This window comes from Triturus cristatus, chromosome 11 (genome assembly GCF_964204655.1).
Source record: "Triturus cristatus chromosome 11, aTriCri1.1, whole genome shotgun sequence".
NCBI lineage: Eukaryota > Metazoa > Chordata > Amphibia > Caudata > Salamandridae > Triturus > Triturus cristatus.
This window is the reverse complement of record NC_140594.1, coordinates 975,915,921-975,936,156: the sequence shown is the minus strand read 5'-3', so window position 1 is coordinate 975,936,156 and position 20,236 is coordinate 975,915,921. Positions and strand designations below refer to the sequence as shown.

Here is a 20,236-nt window from a genome sequence, read left to right as displayed (position 1 = left end):
TGGTACTTATATATGTATTTAGGGACTGTGGGGTACTCTCACTGTGATGAGCGATGAGCGTAATAACACTTTTCATTGATTGCAATAATGTGCTTGAGTATACAGGTTTTAATGCAATTCATGTGTCCCATTGTGATGAATAGACTATAGCCCCATTATATACCTCTCATATATTATTTTTTGATTGTTTAAAGGCAGTTTATGTAGGGTTATATGGGCAAATCCCTCCATCTTGTGTCCATTATAGACACGTAGGGCCTACTTTTTTGGTGACTTATATGTATTAAAATGGAAGGTTTAGGCCTGGCAAAAGATTTGTTTGTGCCTGGTGGAATTTGCAGTTTTAAAACTGCACACTTAGGCTGAAGACATTCTTTGAATTGTCACTTTAGTGGTGGCTGCAGTTCACTAGTGACATTTAACTTACAGGCCCTGGAAACAATGGGTCCTATATACTGTGAACTTATAGGTAAGTTAAATATGTCACCCAGGAATTGGCCAATACTAAATGTCTTTTGTGGTCAAAAGATGTACATGGGGCACTGGGTGGAAGCGCTGTCATAACGAAACCTGAGGAGGCCCCCTGCAAGGTAGGTGGAGGGGCCCTCTTCGGACTCAATCGAGAGCTCGCCAGCCAGAGTACTGTGCTGAGGGGGCCCCCTGAAGCTTGGCGGCTGCGGGGGCCTGTGTTACGTCACTGGGTGGAAGTGCCAGGTGCTCAAAAGGTCCACACAATGGGAGCGTCAATTTAATAATTAGGGGGTGGATAATCAAAACAATGAAATGTACTTACATTTACTCAATCAGTAATTTTTGTAGTGTAATCAATATGAGGGACTGCAGTTTCTGCTTGATTTTTCTACTCTGGCAGAATTTGCATTTTACCCCATGTTCCATATAAGGTTGTAAGGCAAGAAAAGCCTAATGCTCCCTAATTCCTTACCCAACATTGAAATACAGAAATTGAGTAGAGCAAGAGCACACTGATGCTTAAGTTCAACTTAACACAGCCCCCTTTTGTTTTAAAAGATGTGACAAAATGAAGAAACACTCACTATCGAATACCACTAGGCCCAAGTGCATCATGGATTAGCAAGTTGTACTATCTATTTTGCATGTAAGCAGTATGAAGGGGCGCCTGTGCTCCAATTACTAAAATGAAACAAATGTGTTAGGGAAAAAATCCCCACAACTCAGGAAAAAGAAAATTTCCAGTCCTCCTGCTGTATTTACCGAAAACAAGAAATTAATCTTTTATAATCATTTTGTAGAAAACATTCTTAGCCATCCTGTGAGAATTCGACATTTACTCTGATCTGCTCCGTGAGGTTTTGCAGCTCTGTGTAGACACATCCGGATTAGGCCCATTTAAGAATGTGAAAGAAAGTTTACACGAGGGAGTTGCTCAGTCCCCACTCGCTGTACATAACTCATTATGCACACTAATTGAATTAATTACAACAGTCTCTTTGTGGTTTGAGGCAGAGCTAAATAAAAGCATTAAAAGGCATGAGGTTTGATGCAGCAGAGTCTACCAGCTCTAGTCATACACATACACACAACTCTCACTTTGGGCCCATATACATTCATACATTCAATAAGCTAGCAAATATCCGTTGGTCATCAATTTTGATTTACCTTAGAGACCTGTTACACCAGTATCATTACCAGTCCCTGTCTCCTTATGTAAATGTATTTTGTCAATAGATCTAGTTGTAGATTAGAATAGGGAGGAAATAATAACACATTTAACCTTTAATTTAAAGTACCGCAGACTCAGTAGGAGTTTAAAAAGTTAATCTGAATTAATAATTGTGTGAGTCAAATCAGAATACACGTAGATACACCAAAATTCTCCATCAGGAAAAATAGTACAATTAGCTTATAATCAATTCACATTAATTCAATTCTTGTGATGACAGTACCTGAGGAGAGAAAGAACAGAGAGCAAATACGGAGCATTACCCCACAGAACTATATTTACATAGAATGGTGTGAGGACCTGGACATCAGAGCATAAACGATTCAGGACAGATTCAGGACCGGGATGGTGACCTCTTCTAGTGCAACGCCAGCGTTTCACCCCTCTCTGGTGCTACTCTCTCCGGCTTGGGCTCGTCCGGACCCCTTCCTAGATGTGCCTCCTCAGTTCTTCTACGATTCTTCCCTAGTGTTGGATTTTTCAATCAGCTTGCAGCAATTCGGCAGCATTTCAGCACAGCATCAACATGTGCAGCATCAAGTGTGTCTAATTAACTAAACTTACCTTTGTTATACCAATTCAAGTGTATGATCCAGGGGGGGCGTGGCTAGGCGCCCGACGAGATGGCGGCATCGGCGTGAGGGCTCCGTCCGCGCCAGAGACTACTATTCAGAGAAGGTCTATATTGGAGAACTGAGCCCATGCAAGACATATTAGATTATCTGCAGGTTACAGCCTCCAATTTAACTGGCATAACTCAGGCAGAAAAGGGCTGAAGTTTTTCAAGTGAAACATATTTGCCACTTATTTTCGTTAAGGTTTTCAGCTGGGTGGATTTAAAAAAAACTGAAGCATTTCACAGTTTCAGCATATGTTCAAAATTATGGGGCGAATTAGAAGTTAGAGGGTGGTTTCTTCCCCGGGGTATTCTTCCCTTCCCGAAATTACCAAAACCGTCGACATCTGTAACACGCAGATAGGGGGGGGGGAATACACCTGATTACTGGAGTTTGGGGAATCACATACAAAATCAGTGTTTCTGCATTGATTAATATGTGAGTTTGCTCGATATTTCACCCTTAGGATTTACATGCTTGCAACAGGCACAATCTTCAGGTGATATACTTATCATCAGCACCATTATCATAGATCTCATAATCATGGTTGGTCGGTAACTTTGGGACTCTAATTAAAATTAAGGTGTCTCCCTGTGCACTCAATTGTATACATACAAAATATAGGAAAATGTATAATTCAAAAACTTACTGTACCATGTGTAGTAACATCTTGCTAACCTTCATCGCATTCTGTTTGTTATAATTCGATTTCAAAAGGACCAATCACGCTCTTGCAAATACCACACTGTTGTATGTGTACTACTTTTGAGGTGCACTTGATGAAATAAAGTGCGTTGCTACATTACATATCCTATATATATTTAAAATAATATACACATGCATAAATTCACACACTGTGCAATGTTTGCTTTAATGCATCAAGTGATCTTGTTGAAATTTATGACACTGATAATTTGCCCCCTCCTTGATAAGGTGTTTTTATTTTCTGCTTTTGTATCTGCATTGCATCTCATATGTGAAAATATTCATTTATTTGAATGCACATTTTGCATTTATAAACGATTGTTAAGTTTAGTAGTGTCTGCACATGTATATCATAAAATATTTGCTCTATTATAGGTTGGTAGTGCAGCAATTATTCTCAAATATATTTAACATGGATTATATTGCATTATAAAGTTATATGAAGGTGCAACAAAATTAATCAATCAATTCTTGGATTTGACATCATTCCAAATGTATTTAATCTTGGTGGAGACAAATACTAGAGAGAAAGAGCTTCAGTTCCTTGGCGATTCAATGCATAAAGAGCAGAGCAGTAAACATTTTTCATGAAGATCACAGACAGGCTTCTTGGAGTCAGTCCAGACTTATCAGTTGGCTGGGGACTCAGCAACTTGTCAAGTGCATAGACACTCAGAGAACGATCTTTTGAATTAGGAACACAATGTTGTTCATGCATTGGTATTGAGATGAAAGGCTACCTTGGAAACTCATATAGGCTTAATTGGGTGCTAATAGAGCTTAGGTAGGGGAAAGAAGGGGGGGGATGGAGAACCAAGACTTGATTCAGAACAATCAATACCATTACAGTGTTGCAGTTCTTTTCAGTTTTTCTGTTTATTAATTGCTTTCATTGCCACTATTTTGTTCATTTGTTTTAGTTAGGACTATACACATCACCTGTGCTAGAATTGAACAATAAAAACATTTAGACATATTTTGTTTGTGAGTTCTTGAGTGTGACCATTTATGATGGAAAGTGGTTTAGAACCCACTAGCAACAAATACTACAGTGGGTCTCACAGGTCTGATCGCTGCCCAACATTCTCAATTCTCATGTAATTGAAAGTTGGGTGATGAACTACAGTCCACCAGGTTTCCTGGCTCTAGATTGTGAATTGGCATTGGGTTTATACTTACTGAGGGTTAGAAAATCCCAATTCAAGCTCATATTTTGATTAAATCAAAACGTATCACCCTACACATGAAACCCAACATCAGATACCAGCAGTAGGAAAAATATTGGCAAGAGACATTGGTTTCTCCATCACTCCAACACCACCATTGATTGTGCTGCCCTAAATACTTCCATGAAAGAGGCTGCAGGAGAGCCAGTTACATATTCAGGGGTATGTTGGAGATTGGAATGTGTTGTAGAATGGAGGTTCTTTAAGTTTGCTTCAGGTTTGGTTTAAGGAGTTCGAAGAAGAAAGGGAATTAATTTAAAACTAATTTAATATGATTAGTTATGGATTCAGGGTGGGGAAGTGGTTATTTTCTTAGAGATATTTTGCTGCTATGTGAGATATTAGTGTTACCTTGAGATTAGGAGGCTGTCAATGCACAAAATGTTACATCTATCTTGTCTTGATAACATTAAAAATAGCTCTCAACAACATTTTGCCTGGTTGCGGAGGCACAGCCTTATTAAATATGATTTCAAATTTCTTGCCCATGGATGTATATTAGAATATGACTACTGAAGTGTCATACCATGGAAAAATATCAACAACCAAAATATCACAAAGGCAAGTATGGTTTTGAATGTATAGATTCACTACTTTTAGCTCCACATCTATGTACCTTGAAGATATATATTTATGAATTTTACGAATTGTGCTAAAAATACAATTCATAAAATTCAATACTTTGGTACTAGACCATGCCTATTAGATTCTGCAATCAATTTCAAAAGATAAAACTTTTTTCTATATATACCCGCGTTTTGAATATTTATCGTTTTGTGATTGGTTCATTGGTTCTTATGTCCTCAAAAGGAACAAAAATATTTCTGAGATAAAAGACATTCGAATAATATCTCTGTGGCGAGTTTATCAATAATTCTTGCAGTTAAAAATATATATCAAAAGCAATAGAACAGAGTATTCCAAATAAATCCCTTGAAAGCGCTTTTTACCCGTTCCTTAGGTACTGTGGTCATCAGTGGTCTGAAGAAGGTATCTAGAGGTGCCACTCTTATGTCTGACACTAGTTTGTGGGTAGAGGTGACTTCCTAACCAATAGAGAAAATTGTCTCAGGGTAACACTACCCACTACTCACTTTGGTATAATTTCCTGGGTTTTTAAACAATCTGAAAGTGCCCTCTTCTGCCACTAAATTCCAAAATGGCAGATTTTTCCTTCCCTTGGTCAGAGCTCTAGCCACACCCCTAAGATGTGGTGAGAGAAATGAGGGCTCACCCATGCAAAACCAGTTCAGGTACAGATTTTGCCCCCCACTGGGATTTGTGCCAATTTGGCTATTTGTTCAATGTTAGGGACTGGCTTAGGTGTGAGGTACATCTGCCTGTGACAGGGGCTGCTGCTTTGAAGCTTGCACAGTTGGTGGAGACATCCTCCAGGCTATCCTGTCAGGAGGAGATCACACCTCCCTCCAACCAAAGCCCTTTTATTCCCTTTCCTGAGAGCAATTAAGACTTCTCAGCAGGCTGCCAGGTGACAGTTGCTGATTGTTTCTGAAAGGGCTACTAGAGACATTTAGGTATAAAACTGACAAGTTTCTGGGGGCGTGGCTTGACCGCCGAAGTGTCATGGCGGATCCCGAGTGAGCTCCGCTCCGTCGCGGGACTCGGAGCCTCCTTTCTACTTCATTTTTGCAGTTTTTACTGCTTGGAGGGACTGCCCTGGAATATGATGTCGCGGTGAGTCCGCTGGCCACCTCTGTACCTGCATATCTTTGTTTTTAACGGTTTTTACCGTTGCGACGTTTTTCTCTCCTCAGAGATGCGAGCGGCCGCCCTTTTGAGGCGCATTTTCGCGGCGCTTGCATCTTCCTCTCCTATTTTTCTCAGCTCGACTTGGCATCTGCTTTGAGGCTCTTTTTGCCTCTAATATGACTTTTTCTAATGCTTGAATTTGGTCAGGGGCATTATTACTGCCATTAATTCCGGATTGACAACATTTCCTGTTACAGCTATGCCTTGTCTTGGGGCTTGGTGCAGTTCATGTGCTTCTCCTCTCCGACTCTTTATAACATGATTTGCCAATATTGCCCCTGACTTCTTCTGCTCTGGCTGGTTTTGTGTGGTGCTTTCAACCTACCGTAGCTGTGCCACTTTCAGCTAAGATGTGTTCCCATTGGCTTTTGTGACTGTGTTCCGGCAGTATAATCACCTTGGGTTCGAATTTGTCTCCTACATCTAGCGGATTTCATTCATGTCCTGCTGCCTCTCCTGGATTTGACGCAGTGCCCCTGTTGGTGTGGTGTTGCTATTTATCTTCAGTACAGTGCCGTCAAGTTCTCGTATCTTTGGTGATTTTTGCTCTCTTCGGCGATTGCTGTGTGTCTGCCTTTTTGCTTTTTAATGATGGCTAATGAACCCCTCATGTCCAGGCCATCGGTCTCTGGTACAAAACCGAAAAGGCACAAAAATGACCCACCTTCGCCAATCCTATCATCACAAAATCCTGTTCTGGACTCCATTTTGGATGAGGTTCGAGGCCTTCAGCCTTTCATGTCTGCTACCAACAACAAGCTCAAACAAATTGAGGAAAGATGGATTGTCATGGAAAGTAAGGTCTTAGACCTTGAGCAACGGGTCAGTGACATTCAAGATGTCTCTGTAAAGATTCCTTTCCTTGAGCAAGAAATTCTTAAACTAAAACTCCACACAGAGGATCTTGAAAATCGAAATCGTAGAAATAACTTACGCCTTTTTGGCCTGCCGGAAAATGTTGAAGGGGCTGACCTAGTCTCATTCCTACAAAAATTCCTGCCAGAGCTTCTTGACCTTCAGTCTACATCTACTCCCCTCAACATTCAAAGAGCACACCGGTTGGGTCGGCTTCAGCCATCGTCTAACAAGCCTCGTGGTATTATAATGTTGTTCTTGGAATTCACCGAGCTTATGCAAGTTTTGAAGGCTGTGAGAATCAAACGTCGTCTTCTCTGGTCTGGCCATAACATTTTTATATCCCAAGATGTCTCTACTGCTACCAACGCCAGACGCAAAGAATTCCTTGCTCTTCGACCTCAATTGCTTAATATTCAATATGGAATTCTTCATCCCTGCCTCTGCAAGATCACTCATGAAGGTCGCACGCGTTCCTTTGAGGATCCGGATGAACTCAAACTTTTTCTTCATAATTTCCCCTCACATGGCATGGATACTGGCTCTTAATTCTAATCATAGTGTTGGGTTGTTTCTTCTTTAATTGTTTTGGTTGATTTACTTGTTTTCTTCCTTTGAATTTCTGTCCCTCTCTACTTTCTACTCTTATTGGGCTTATAGCCCATTTATCACTTTCTGCATCTGCTTTCAATGTGTCCGCGTCCTTCGGTGTCACCTCGCTTCCCGTTCTCAGATTTCCTCTCTCTTTAAAGGTCTGGATGTTTATCCTTGATCTGTCTACTTGTCTCTATTTCTTCCTTTTACTTTTCTTTCCTCCTCCTCTCCCTCTTCCTTACTTTTCCTATCCTTCTCTTCGTTTTCTCTCAGTTTCGCCCTTGTTTTCTTGTACAGATTCGTCTCTTAAGAGTTGGTCTTTTGTCTTACTCAATGTAAAATGTCCCTCCTATTTTTATTTTGTCCTTCCTGCAGTTTTGTGGTCCTATTCCTGTACGTTCCCCTGCATCCAGAAGTATGGTTAATGTAGTCTCGTGGAATGTTCGTCGTCTGGGTCACCCCGTCAAGCGTCAGAAGGTATTGTCTCATCTTGCTAAACTTAACACCCAGGTTGCTTTTTTACAGGAAACCCACTGCAATGATAAAGAATCACTTAAACTTAAACGCCAATGGGTAAATCAGATTGTCTTCTCTCCTGCTATTGACCGTCATGGTGGTGTCGCTATTTTATTTCACAGGTCTATTAATGTACAGATTATTTCGTCTGAATGTGATCCAAATGGTCGTTGGGTATTGGCTGAGGTTCTCATAAATAAAAGACATGTGACTTTCTTCAATATTTATGGTCCTGTTAAACCTGACACTGAATTTTGGCAATCTATAAAATTTAAACTATTATCAATTTCCACTTCTGATATTGTGGTTGGGGGTGATTTTAATAATTGGTTGGACCCGTTCACAGATAGTCAATCCAAGTGTAAATTCAAACCTGACAAAACCCACAAATCATTTCAAACAGCCGTTTCCTCTCGCCCACTTTTTGATTCCTGGAAAACATGTAACCCTGATTCCTCCGAATTTACTTTCTTCTCTCCTGTACATCATACTAGGTCCCGTATTGATTATATTCTTGTGTCCAAATCACTACTACCATGTCTACAATCTTCTGACATTGGGTCTATCTTTATCTCTGACCATGCCCCTGTCTCCACCCATATTGACTTATCTCTCACCACTTCCAAACAGGGCAGATGGCGCTTCAATAATTTCCTTTTATCAGACCCTATTTTTATTTCAGAAGCGACCTCTTTTATTAAGGAATTCTTTTCCTTCAATAATTCTTCAGATACCTCCCTACATAATAATTGGGATGCTTTTAAAGCTTCTTTTAGAGCATTCACCATTGCCTTTTCCTCCAAGAAGAAGAAGTTGCTGCACACTAAATATACAGACACCTTAGCCCATATAAAATCATTAGAATATACGTATTACTCCTCCAACTCCCCCTCATCACTACAAGACTTAATCAAAGCTAAATCTACCCTGAATAAAATCGTAACAAACGATGCCTGTAATGTCCTTCTCAAGATTAAGTCAAAATATCACGGGGGCCAAAACAAAGCTGGGAAATTGCTAGCAAATTATTTAAAAATTAAATCAGAACGTAAAGCCATTGGCCCCATTCACTCAGAACTGGATGACTCTCTCCTTTCGTCTGATTCTGATATTGCTACCACCTTTCAATCGTATTACAATCTCTTATACACAGAAACTACCAAGCCTTCTGATGAAGATTTCGCCTCTTTTTTCCGAGATATTCCTAAACCTAAAACCTCCCAAGATATTTTCCAATCCCTTGAAGAAGATATTTCCTTACAAGAATTAACTGATGCTCTTAAAGCCTTGAAGAAAGCAAAAGCACCTGGCCCCGATGGCTTTTCAATTGAATTGCTTTCTGCTTTCTCCTCAATTTTTGCGCCCAAATTATTAGAACTTTTTAATTCTTTTATATCCAACTCCCAAGCTTGTGGTTCTTTTTTGGAAGCCCTTATCATTGTGATCCCCAAACCAGATAAATATTCCTCCTATTGTAAAAATTTCCGTCCTATTTCACTCATTAATTACAATTGTAAAATTTTTGCAAAAATATTGGCCTCACGTTTAGAGAAAATTGTCCCTTTGCTCATTAATCCAGACCAAGTTGGTTTTGTTAAAGGTCGCCTGGCCTCGGATAATGCCAGAATGTTTTCCAATGTCCTTGCTCTTAGTAAAAAGTATCCTTCCCCATTAGCTGCTTTATCCCTGGATGCTGAAAAAGCCTTTGACCGTGTTAATTGGGAATTTTTGATTCATACTTTGAGATGATTTGGTTTTGGGCCGAAATTTATCTCATATGTTAAATTGCTATACACCAATCCTAAAGCATGTATTTTTGTTAATGGCCTTTTTTCCCCTTATTTTTCCCTTCAAAGAGGTACGTGTCAGGGCTGCCCTCTCTCACCATTACTTTTCCTGTTTTGTTTAGAACCATTTTTGGAACGTATCAGAAATAATCCTCTCATTACTGGTTTTCATCTTAAATCTCACCAAATTAAGTTGTCTGCCTATGCTGATGATGTTCTTATTTATATGTCTAACCCTGTGTCTTCCCTACCCCCCTTTTTGCAGGAAATTGCATCATACGCTAAGGTTTCAGGTTACAAATTAAACTTCTCTAAAACTGAGATTTTACCCTTCAATTCTTCCTGTTATCAATATATGTTTCAATCGTCTAATTTTACATGGTGTCCTCAAAAAATTAAGTATCTCGGCATTTGGTTTTCCCCTAACATTCGTGATACATTATCTCATAATTTCTCTGCCTTAAAACTTAAAATCACTAATTTGTTAAATCTCTGGTCTCCCTTGTTTCTCTCTTGGTGGGGTAGACTTGATACAATTAAAATGATGATTGTCCCTCAGATACTGTTTATTTTATCTATGTTACCTTTTAAAATTCCTAAATATTATTTCTCTCAGATTAATTCGTTATGCACTAAGTTTCTATGGAATAACAAACATGCACGTATTTCTTTGCCTAAATTGATTCGACCTAAGAATGAAGGGGGGGTAAGATTTCCTGATTTTAATTTGTATCATAATGCATTTTTGATTCATCAATTTTTTGCCTTGTCCAAAGATTATCGGGATTTACCTAAACCTTCATGGGTTAAAGTTGAATGCTTATTGTTAAATGATTTTTCAATACGAGATGTTGTTCACATGTCTAACTGTACTTTTATTTCCAAATACCCTATTTTGAAACACTCTCAAGGTTTGTTACACGCACTGTTCTTTAAGAAATTGAATACCTACCAATCCTTTCTAGCGTCATCAATTTGGTTTAACAAGTACATTAAATTTCGCCACAAATCTTTCTACTACAAACAATGGAAGGAAATGGGCCTTATTTATGTACATCAATTGATTGTTAATAATGTGTTTCTTTCTTTCCATCAATTGCAAGAATCTTTTCACCTTCCTGATTCCTGCATCCAGCAATATGATACCTTACTTTCAATACTACAGGGGTGCCTCCAGAAAATCCTCTCTCTTCCTCTTCCACATCCTTCTTCCTCTCTTCCTGATTCTTCATTATCTCAAATCTCTCCTGATGTTATTCCTAGTGCTTCTTTTATCTATAAATCTTTATCTACTTCTATCTGTACACGGACTAAATCTAAGGTGGAACTGGAGTGGGAACAACACCTATCTTTGTCTTTATCGTTATCACACTGGGATAAGTTTTGGCAGAAATTATTCAAGACCTCCAAAGCAGCTAATATCACACAATCCTTATTTTTTATTTATAATAGAGTTGTCATTACTCCCCTTTTGTTACATAAATTCAACCACTCTGTTACATCCGCTTGTTGGTCTTGTTCTAATGCTGAAGGTTCTTTAGTACATTTATTATTTTACTGTCCTAAGGTTTTTGCTTTTTGGAATGATATATGGTTAAAACGTTCTTTGATTTTTTCCTATAATGTACAACTTAATATTCAAAATGTATTTTTAGGCACTGTTTCGCCAGATTTTGATCTAATGCCTCCCGTTTCACCATTACTGAATTTATTTCTCGCTGTTGCTTTTAAAGTTATTCTCTCTTGCTGGAAGGATAATTCTAAATTATCCTTTTTTCATTGGTGGAACTATATATGTGATGAACATAGAATTGCTTCTATTCCTCAATCTTCCATTCACCTACAAATTAAATCTGACCTTCTCTGGCTACCTTTTACTTCTTTTCTAGCATCACCATCATAATTTCTACCTACTCTTATTTTCTTGTACTTTTGCCTTACTCTTTTCTGTTTTGTTTTCTCCCCTTCTTCTTTTCCTTTTTCTTTCTGTCTCCTCTTTCTCTCTCCCTCTCGCTTGTTCCTCTTCCCTTTTAAATGAAAACTAATCTCCTATTGAATTATTATATTTATTTTAATTATCTGCCTAGAATGTTTGTAATTCAATGATGTATACTAAGCCCTGTTTCTCTTTCTTGGCTCAGTACTTAGTTGTATTTCTGTGCATTTATATCTTCAATAAAAAATTATTTAACTAAAAAAAAATAAAACTGACAAGTTTCTAAAACTGGCATTTTCAAAATAGTAATTTAAAATCTGAGTTTAACATCAGATTGGATTTAAAATCCTACTAATTTGAGCCCTCGAATCATGGTTCTAGTTATTCCCAAACTGATGTTGTACATTATGGTGTTTTAATGTAATGTAACCCAGTGTTTTTCAATGGGAGAACCAGAAGTGAAAAACAGCTTTGGAGCTATTTCACTTCCAGGACATGTAAAACTTCACTGCACAAGTCCTGCATTTTAAACACCATGCACCCTGCCCTATGGACACTTAAAAATCAATTACGTATAGTCTATTCATAACAGTGGGTTACCTGATTCTCACTGGAACCAGATTTACTTAAGCACATAACTGAATTAAAAGTGTTATAAATCCCCTACACTCATTACATCAAGAGTACCCCACAGTCTCTAAATACAGATAAATATGTACAATATTTACACAACATAGACCACAAAATGCATATATACAGATTACATACACAATTGAAAAGAATTCTTGTTATTATTACATTCTCAGAAGCCTCATCTGATTCAAGCCAGGGAAGAGAAGACAGGACTAGTTTTAATTTTCCACATTCAGGGGCTCAGTCTTTTTTAGACAGGGAGGCAAGAGAGGAAGAGGTGGCGGAGGAAGAGGACAAGCACAGGGAACAGGAGAGATATGCACAAAATGAAAGACCTACAGGTGGTAACAACTACTGCCCAAAACAAGAAAGATGTACTTCAAATTTAGAATCAGTCTCAGTACAACATGATTACAACAGAAGAATCTCGGTTAAATATGGGTTTGTCATTTGTACGCTTGTCCATACAAGACGCTTTGGACAACAAAATAGAAGTCCTACGGTTTCTCTGTGAGGTGAGGCTGAAAATCTTTTTCTTTGATACCTATTTTCCTACCGAGAAGAATTTTACAGGCCGTAGAAATAAATTACGTTTTTGCCCCACAACGACAAACATGACTCCTCAGGAGATCTCATTTGAAAAAATAGTCCTTAAAGAAATTGTTGATTTGAACTAGAAAAAGATTGGCTACACTAATGGCTGCAATAAATCTGCAAAAACGGCCCTGCAGCAACTTACTAAAAATAATATAGTTGTCATTGTACCAGTTGACAAGGGGGTGGAATAGAGGTATTCGACACTGACACCTATGATTAGGAGGCATTTAGACAACTGAATATTCTGGCACATTTTTGCCGCATTAGTACAGATCCCACTTTGACACTGTCTCAAAGAATTGAGTAGATAACAAAAAAATGTTTTGGATGAAGGATGGGTATGTATTAAAGAACATGAATTACTTAATAAAAAGATCTTCGCATGCATTAATTTATATCCTCCCCAAAATACATAAAAGTATGGACAATCCTCCTGCTGAACCCATTATTTCAGGCTATGGGTCCTTTCACGAAACCCTAGCACAATATGTAGATGTGTTCCATAAAAATTTTGAGTGGGCAACACAAGCATTTGTAAGGGACTAGATGGACTTAATTGATAAAATAAAGAGTATGGAGTCCAATAAGGAAATTCATATCCTCGCAACTTATGATGTAGAGCAACTATATGCAAACACTAAACAAGAGGAAGCTATTGTGGTCATTAATGAAGTGAGGGAAGCGAGAGGTTAACCCCATTTGGTACTCACTTAATTTTTGGTGGATTTAGCTTCCATCTACTTAAAATATTTCTAAAGGTTCAAGAACGAGTTGTATTTACAAGTTAAAGGAGTAGCAAGAGCCAAATCTTTTTAATTGACAAAAAATGGATTTATGGCATAGAAACTCCTTTCAATGGTTCTATCAAAGGATAATTTCAGTATATTGATGATATTCTTATGATCTGGGCAGGCCTTTTGGCAACCCTCAATAACTTTCATGACTGGTTAAATCATCGTTCTCAGGATATGAATATCACAATGACAGTCTAAGGATAAATGACATTTTCTTGACTTATCAATTGGAGTAAGTGAAAGGCATCTTGTGATCAGCCTTTATCCAAAACCTACTGACTATAACACTTTACTTGATTTTTTTGGGGGAGATCCCGGGTCACTGAAAGAAAATTTGCCCTATGGGCAGTCTCAAAAGATGGAGGAATTGTACCAATAGAACAGAGTATTTTTAGAATGCAGACATTTTATGTGCTAAACTGATTGAGAGAGGGTACCGACCCCATCAAACTGGCCAATTTGTCTCTTAAAAGTGCATGGTACATCCCTAGTGTTACCAAAAGAAAACATACCAAATGGTCTCTTCGCATGTATACTAACATATAATACAAAATCACAAACATTCAAAAATATCATTGAAAATAATTGGAAGTTGTTTTCTGATTTTAAAATCCTGAAACCCATTTTTCCTTCAAAAGAGGGAAGATTTGCAACAATATCTAGTTAGAGCTTCTATATTTTCTGATAAACCACAAGAAAAAGTTCCCATGCTTGGGTTACCTCCTATAGTGGGCCACTTTGGATGCCAAAACTGAGCACCATGTCAATTTACCACTAACAGCAAAAGTGTGACATTAAATTGTATTACAATACAGCAGACAACATTTTCCAACTGCAGTTCCAAAAATTTGATTTATTACATCAAATGTCAATGCAAAATAATTTACACTGGTCAAATTACCCAAACGGTAAAATTGCGTATTCTGCAGCACAGGTCACAAATAAGATGCTGCACCCAAGATGCACCTTTGGTTGGTCACTATCAATCTTTGAAAAATTATAAAAATCATTTGTTTCGGTCAGTTTTGCTTGTTGTCCAACATAATTCTATTGACCTACTGATGACTACTCTACTGTCAAAGATGGAAGCAAGAATGATTGAGCAATGTCACACAGCTAGTACTGGATTGAATAATCTGGAAGAAATATGAGAATTAATATTATGATTGGTTGTTGTATCATGTACTGGTGTAATCCTTACCAAAAGTAATTTCTATACTCTTGTGTAAGTTTTCAATGTATATACCATAACCTTTTCTTTGAGAACAGTTGAACACATCTTGAAGAGTTTGAGATGTGGAGAATGTATTTACAAGATTGTAAAAATTTGGAAATAACTTAGGGCCTGATTAGAATGGCGGGGAGACCGCCACCGACAGCATGTCGGTGGCGGTCTCCCCGCCATCTTCAATAACTTAACCGCCCCCCACATTTTGATGGCGGGCAGCTGTGTGGCAGTTGGAAAGACTGACTGCCACGGATCCAATGGGCTAAAGGAGCCCATCAGTCCATCGGAGGCAAAGTAATGCCTACAAAGGTGGCGGCGCCTACCAGGCATCTCCGTAGGCATTACGATGTTCCTTTCCGTCTGCCCTTTCATGGCAGTGAACCGACCATAAAAAAGCTGGTGGAAAGGGGCATTGGGAGGCCCTAGTGGGCCGCCCTTACCACCTGGCCCACAGACACAGGAACTGGATGACTCTCATGGTGACCCCTACATGGTTCTGCACCATGTGGCAGGCACCGCATGGTGTCTGCCACATAGTGCAGGTATATCTGTGGAGTGTGTGTTTTGTATTGCGGCCGGTGCTGCAGAGTGCAGCAGCCGCCGCAATACAAAACATCGGCAATGCGACTGCCACGGTGGCAGTCACATTATAATTTTCCCCGTGGGACCGACGCCTTGTTGGTGGGCAGTCCCAAATGTGAAACAATGGCGGGCGGACTTCATTATTGCCCCCTAAGTATTTGTTTGATTGAGCACTATTATTTATAAGTGCACCTACATCTTATCTGTTTCTCTGACTCTTATACTTTTATTCAGCCTTTTCTAGTGGGTTAGACATTTTAAGATGGCCGCCACATGCTATGTGCCAGTCATATGACTCATGGGCACTGTCACATGAGCATGAAATACGTTGCAAGCTATTTTTTATGGTGTGGAGGGCTTTTCTTATGGCATGTTAGTTTCCGGGTTAAGGATTTTGTCCCCTGCTAGTCCGGGTTGATGTTTCTTTTAATAGTGGATGACCAAGCTTAAAGGTATTCTAACATGGCAGCTTCGTAACACAAGCTAATCATATGACACGCGGGCCTGGTTTCCGGATCCCCCTTGGCCATTGATACATAATCCTGTATCATCCTTGCTCTGACTTATTCTTCTGAATGGCAGTACTTTAATGGTCCCCGGCCCCAGCTGTTTTGAATGTCGGCTCAAGAAATACAGAGCATCATGTTTAACCATTCAAGATGCTTAACTTTGTACAGCAGGTGGTTTGAAAAAGTATTTCGATTTTCTCACCGGACTGTCTCAGGAGTGCCATTGTAATAAGCTTTAGCCACACTGCCCGGGACCAAATCACTATTCACGGCCACTTGGTTCTTTCTTTGGTGTATCTTCAATCACATGTGTTTTGTTCTTTGCACTGTTTTGTGGTTCTGTTAGAATTTGAAGGTATATTGGAATCTTTCTTTCCATATATTTCTGACACCATTATTATTACTTGTGCATGTGATTTGTGGAAAACGTTATGAACTTCCTAATTATAATTTTGATTTTGGTTTGATTCTTCTGAGTAGATAGCACATGTTGGGAGCATGGTGGATTACCAGGGCTGGCACGTGGCAGATTTTAGTTATTTTATGGGTGGCTTGCTCCATTTTTAACTGAGGCAAATTTGATTAGTAGGCAGGATACGTCCCTGGAAAGTATTATACATATGTATATTTTTTATGATCTCAAATAGGCAAAATGTCTCTTGTCTTTTCTCGTTTGTCCTGAGGAGGCCAAAAATTGTCAAGTCCAAAACTCGTCTACTTTTTTGTACTGAAGCCTTTGACAAATTAATTAAATTGCACCAATGTATTGGGATGACAAGGAGAAAGCTAATAACTAAGCTTTTTCTGGATTCTCCTGGTTTGATCAACTACCTCTTAAATGATCTATTCCATTGACTTATTATTTAGACACTTGTAGTGGAAAACATTCAGGAGAAACAAGAGAACAAAAAATGTTTTAATGGTGTATATAAACTGTATATGTGTGTTCTGTGGTCTATGTTGTGTAAAAATGGTACTTATATATGTATTTAGGGACTGTGGGGTACTCTCACTGTGATGAGCGATGAGCGTAATAACACTTTTCATTGATTGCAATAATGTGCTTGAGTATACAGGTTTTAATGCAATTCATGTGTCCCATTGTGATGAATAGACTATAGCCCCATTATATACCTCTCATATATTATTTTTTGATTGTTTAAAGGCAGTTTATGTAGGGTTATATGGGCAAATCCCTCCATCTTGTGTCCATTATAGACACGTAGGGCCTACTTTTTTGGTGACTTATATGTATTAAAATGGAAGGTTTAGGCCTGGCAAAAGATTTGTTTGTGCCTGGTGGAATTTGCAGTTTTAAAACTGCACACTTAGGCTGAAGACATTCTTTGAATTGTCACTTTAGTGGTGGCTGCAGTTCACTAGTGACATTTAACTTACAGGCCCTGGAAACAATGGGTCCTATATACTGTGAACTTATAGGTAAGTTAAATATGTCACCCAGGAATTGGCCAATACTAAATGTCTTTTGTGGTCAAAAGATGTACATGGGGCACTGGGTGGAAGCGCTGTCATAACGAAACCTGAGGAGGCCCCCTGCAAGGTAGGTGGAGGGGCCCTCTTCGGACTCAATCGAGAGCTCGCCAGCCAGAGTACTGTGCTGAGGGGGCCCCCTGAAGCTTGGCGGCTGCGGGGGCCTGTGTTACGTCACTGGGTGGAAGTGCCAGGTGTTCAAAAGGTCCACACAATGGGAGCGTCAATTTAATAATTAGGGGGTGGATAATCAAAACAATGAAATGTACTTACATTTACTCAATCAGTAATTTTTGTAGTGTAATCAATATGAGGGACTGCAGTTTCTGCTTGATTTTTCTACTCTGGCAGAATTTGCATTTTACCCCATGTTCCATATAAGGTTGTAAGGCAAGAAAAGCCTAATGCTCCCTAATTCCTTACCCAACATTGAAATACAGAAATTGAGTAGAGCAAGAGCACACTGATGCTTAAGTTCAACTTAACACAGCCCCCTTTTGTTTTAAAAGATGTGACAAAATGAAGAAACACTCACTATCGAATACCACTAGGCCCAAGTGCATCATGGATTAGCAAGTTGTACTATCTATTTTGCATGTAAGCAGTATGAAGGGGCGCCTGTGCTCCAATTACTAAAATGAAACAAATGTGTTAGGGAAAAAATCCCCACAACTCAGGAAAAAGAAAATTTCCAGTCCTCCTGCTGTATTTACCGAAAATAAGAAATTAATCTTTTATAATCATTTTGTAGAAAACATTCTTAGCCATCCTGTGAGAATTCGACATTTACTCTGATCTGCTCCGTGAGGTTTTGCAGCTCTGTGTAGACACATCCGGATTAGGCCCATTTAAGAATGTGAAAGAAAGTTTACACGAGGGAGTTGCTCAGTCCCCACTCGCTGTACATAACTCATTATGCACACTAATTGAATTAATTACAACAGTCTCTTTGTGGTTTGAGGCAGAGCTAAATAAAAGCATTAAAAGGCATGAGGTTTGATGCAGCAGAGTCTACCAGCTCTAGTCATACACATACACACAACTCTCACTTTGGGCCCATATACATTCATACATTCAATAGGCTAGCAAATATCCGTTGGTCATCAATTTTGATTTACCTTAGAGACCTGTTACACCAGTATCATTACCAGTCCCTGTCTCCTTATGTAAATGTATTTTGTCAATAGATCTAGTTGTAGATTAGAATAGGGAGGAAATAATAACACATTTAACCTTTAATTTAAAGTACCGCAGACTCAGTAGGAGTTTAAAAAGTTAATCTGAATTAATAATTGTGTGAGTCAAATCAGAATACACGTAGATACACCAAAATTCTCCATCAGGAAAAATAGTACAATTAGCTTATAATCAATTCACATTAATTCAATTCTTGTGATGACAGTACCTGAGGAGAGAAAGAACAGAGAGCAAATACGGAGCATTACCCCACAGAACTATATTTACATAGAATGGTGTGAGGACCTGGACATCAGAGCATAAACGATTCAGGACGGATTCAGGACCGGGATGGTGACCTCTTCTAGTGCAACGCCAGCGTTTCACCCCTCTCTGGTGCTACTCTCTCCGGCTTGGGCTCGTCCGGACCCCTTCCTAGATGTGCCTCCTCAGTTCTTCTACGATTCTTCCCTAGTGTTGGATTTTTCAATCAGCTTGCAGCAATTCGGCAGCATTTCAGCACAGCATCAACATGTGCAGCATCAAGTGTGTCTAATTAACTAAACTTACCTTTGTTATACCAATTCAAGTGTATGATCCAGGGGGGGCGTGGCTAGGCGCCCGACGAGATGGCGGCATCGGCGTGAGGGCTCCGTCCGCGCCAGAGACTACGGGCATTCTGCGAGCTCGGAAAGGGAAATGACGGACAGCCTTTCATTTCGGAAGGGTCCTGGAAGACTCTGGGCTCCTTTTTGAAGACGCGGTAATTCTTTTTGGGCACTTTTACAACTGTTTACTCTCGGTCGCGGCTCTGCATCGGCCGCGACCGCCATTTTGATTACTGTGCTCGTTGCCCGAATATGCAGCGCGTCTCACCTCCTTCTCGCTCCTGAGTACCACACTGGTCCTACTATGCCTCTACCACTTCTGAAGGTCTAATCCCTGGATTTTTCAGCATTTTGGGATCATTTTCATTGTGTTTGGACAGATTTGGCTTCTCATTCTCCTCACAGATGGCGGCCATTTTAAACTTGCAAAGCCTAGTTTTCTAGACCTATGGCTTCTCTGTTTTGGCTCTTTTGCCCATCAAATTGCCTACTTTCCACGTCACGTCTGCTTTGATCCTGTATTTAACCCAGTGACTTTTTTTCTCTTTTTTGTGCCTATTTTTGGTCAAGCTCTGTCTATCTGCACTCCATAGCCGCATCTATGGCTGAAGGCTCTAACAAACTTCAAAAACGAAACTACATTAAAAACTCTAAACTCTTCACAGAATTGGCTAGTCTGGAAGCCTCTCAACCTCCCCTTACTAGCGAGACGGCGCCGAACATGGATTCCTCCTCACAGTCTTCAGGAAAAGCCATGTCTAAACGTTTAAAAAAAGACCCGCCTTCTCCTCCCAAATCTTCTTCGACCAACTCGATGGAGTTGCTTCTTGAGGAGATCCGTGCTTTGCGCCCTTTCATGGAAGAAACCATTGATAAACTGCAGGTCCTTACCGATAACTGGACCCAGATG

General features: G+C 39.4%; 1 long non-coding RNA gene across 1 annotated transcript in view; it reads left to right on the top strand.

Annotated features, from left to right (window-relative positions):
• Positions 1-7,842: 7,842 nt before the first annotated feature.
• Positions 7,843-20,236, top strand: part of LOC146785775 (uncharacterized) — a 96,910-nt gene continuing 84,516 nt past the window's right edge. The window contains exon 1 of the long non-coding RNA XR_014970474.1: positions 7,843-7,946. This is a non-coding gene — a long non-coding RNA (uncharacterized LOC146785775). The remainder of the gene's footprint in view (positions 7,947-20,236) is intronic.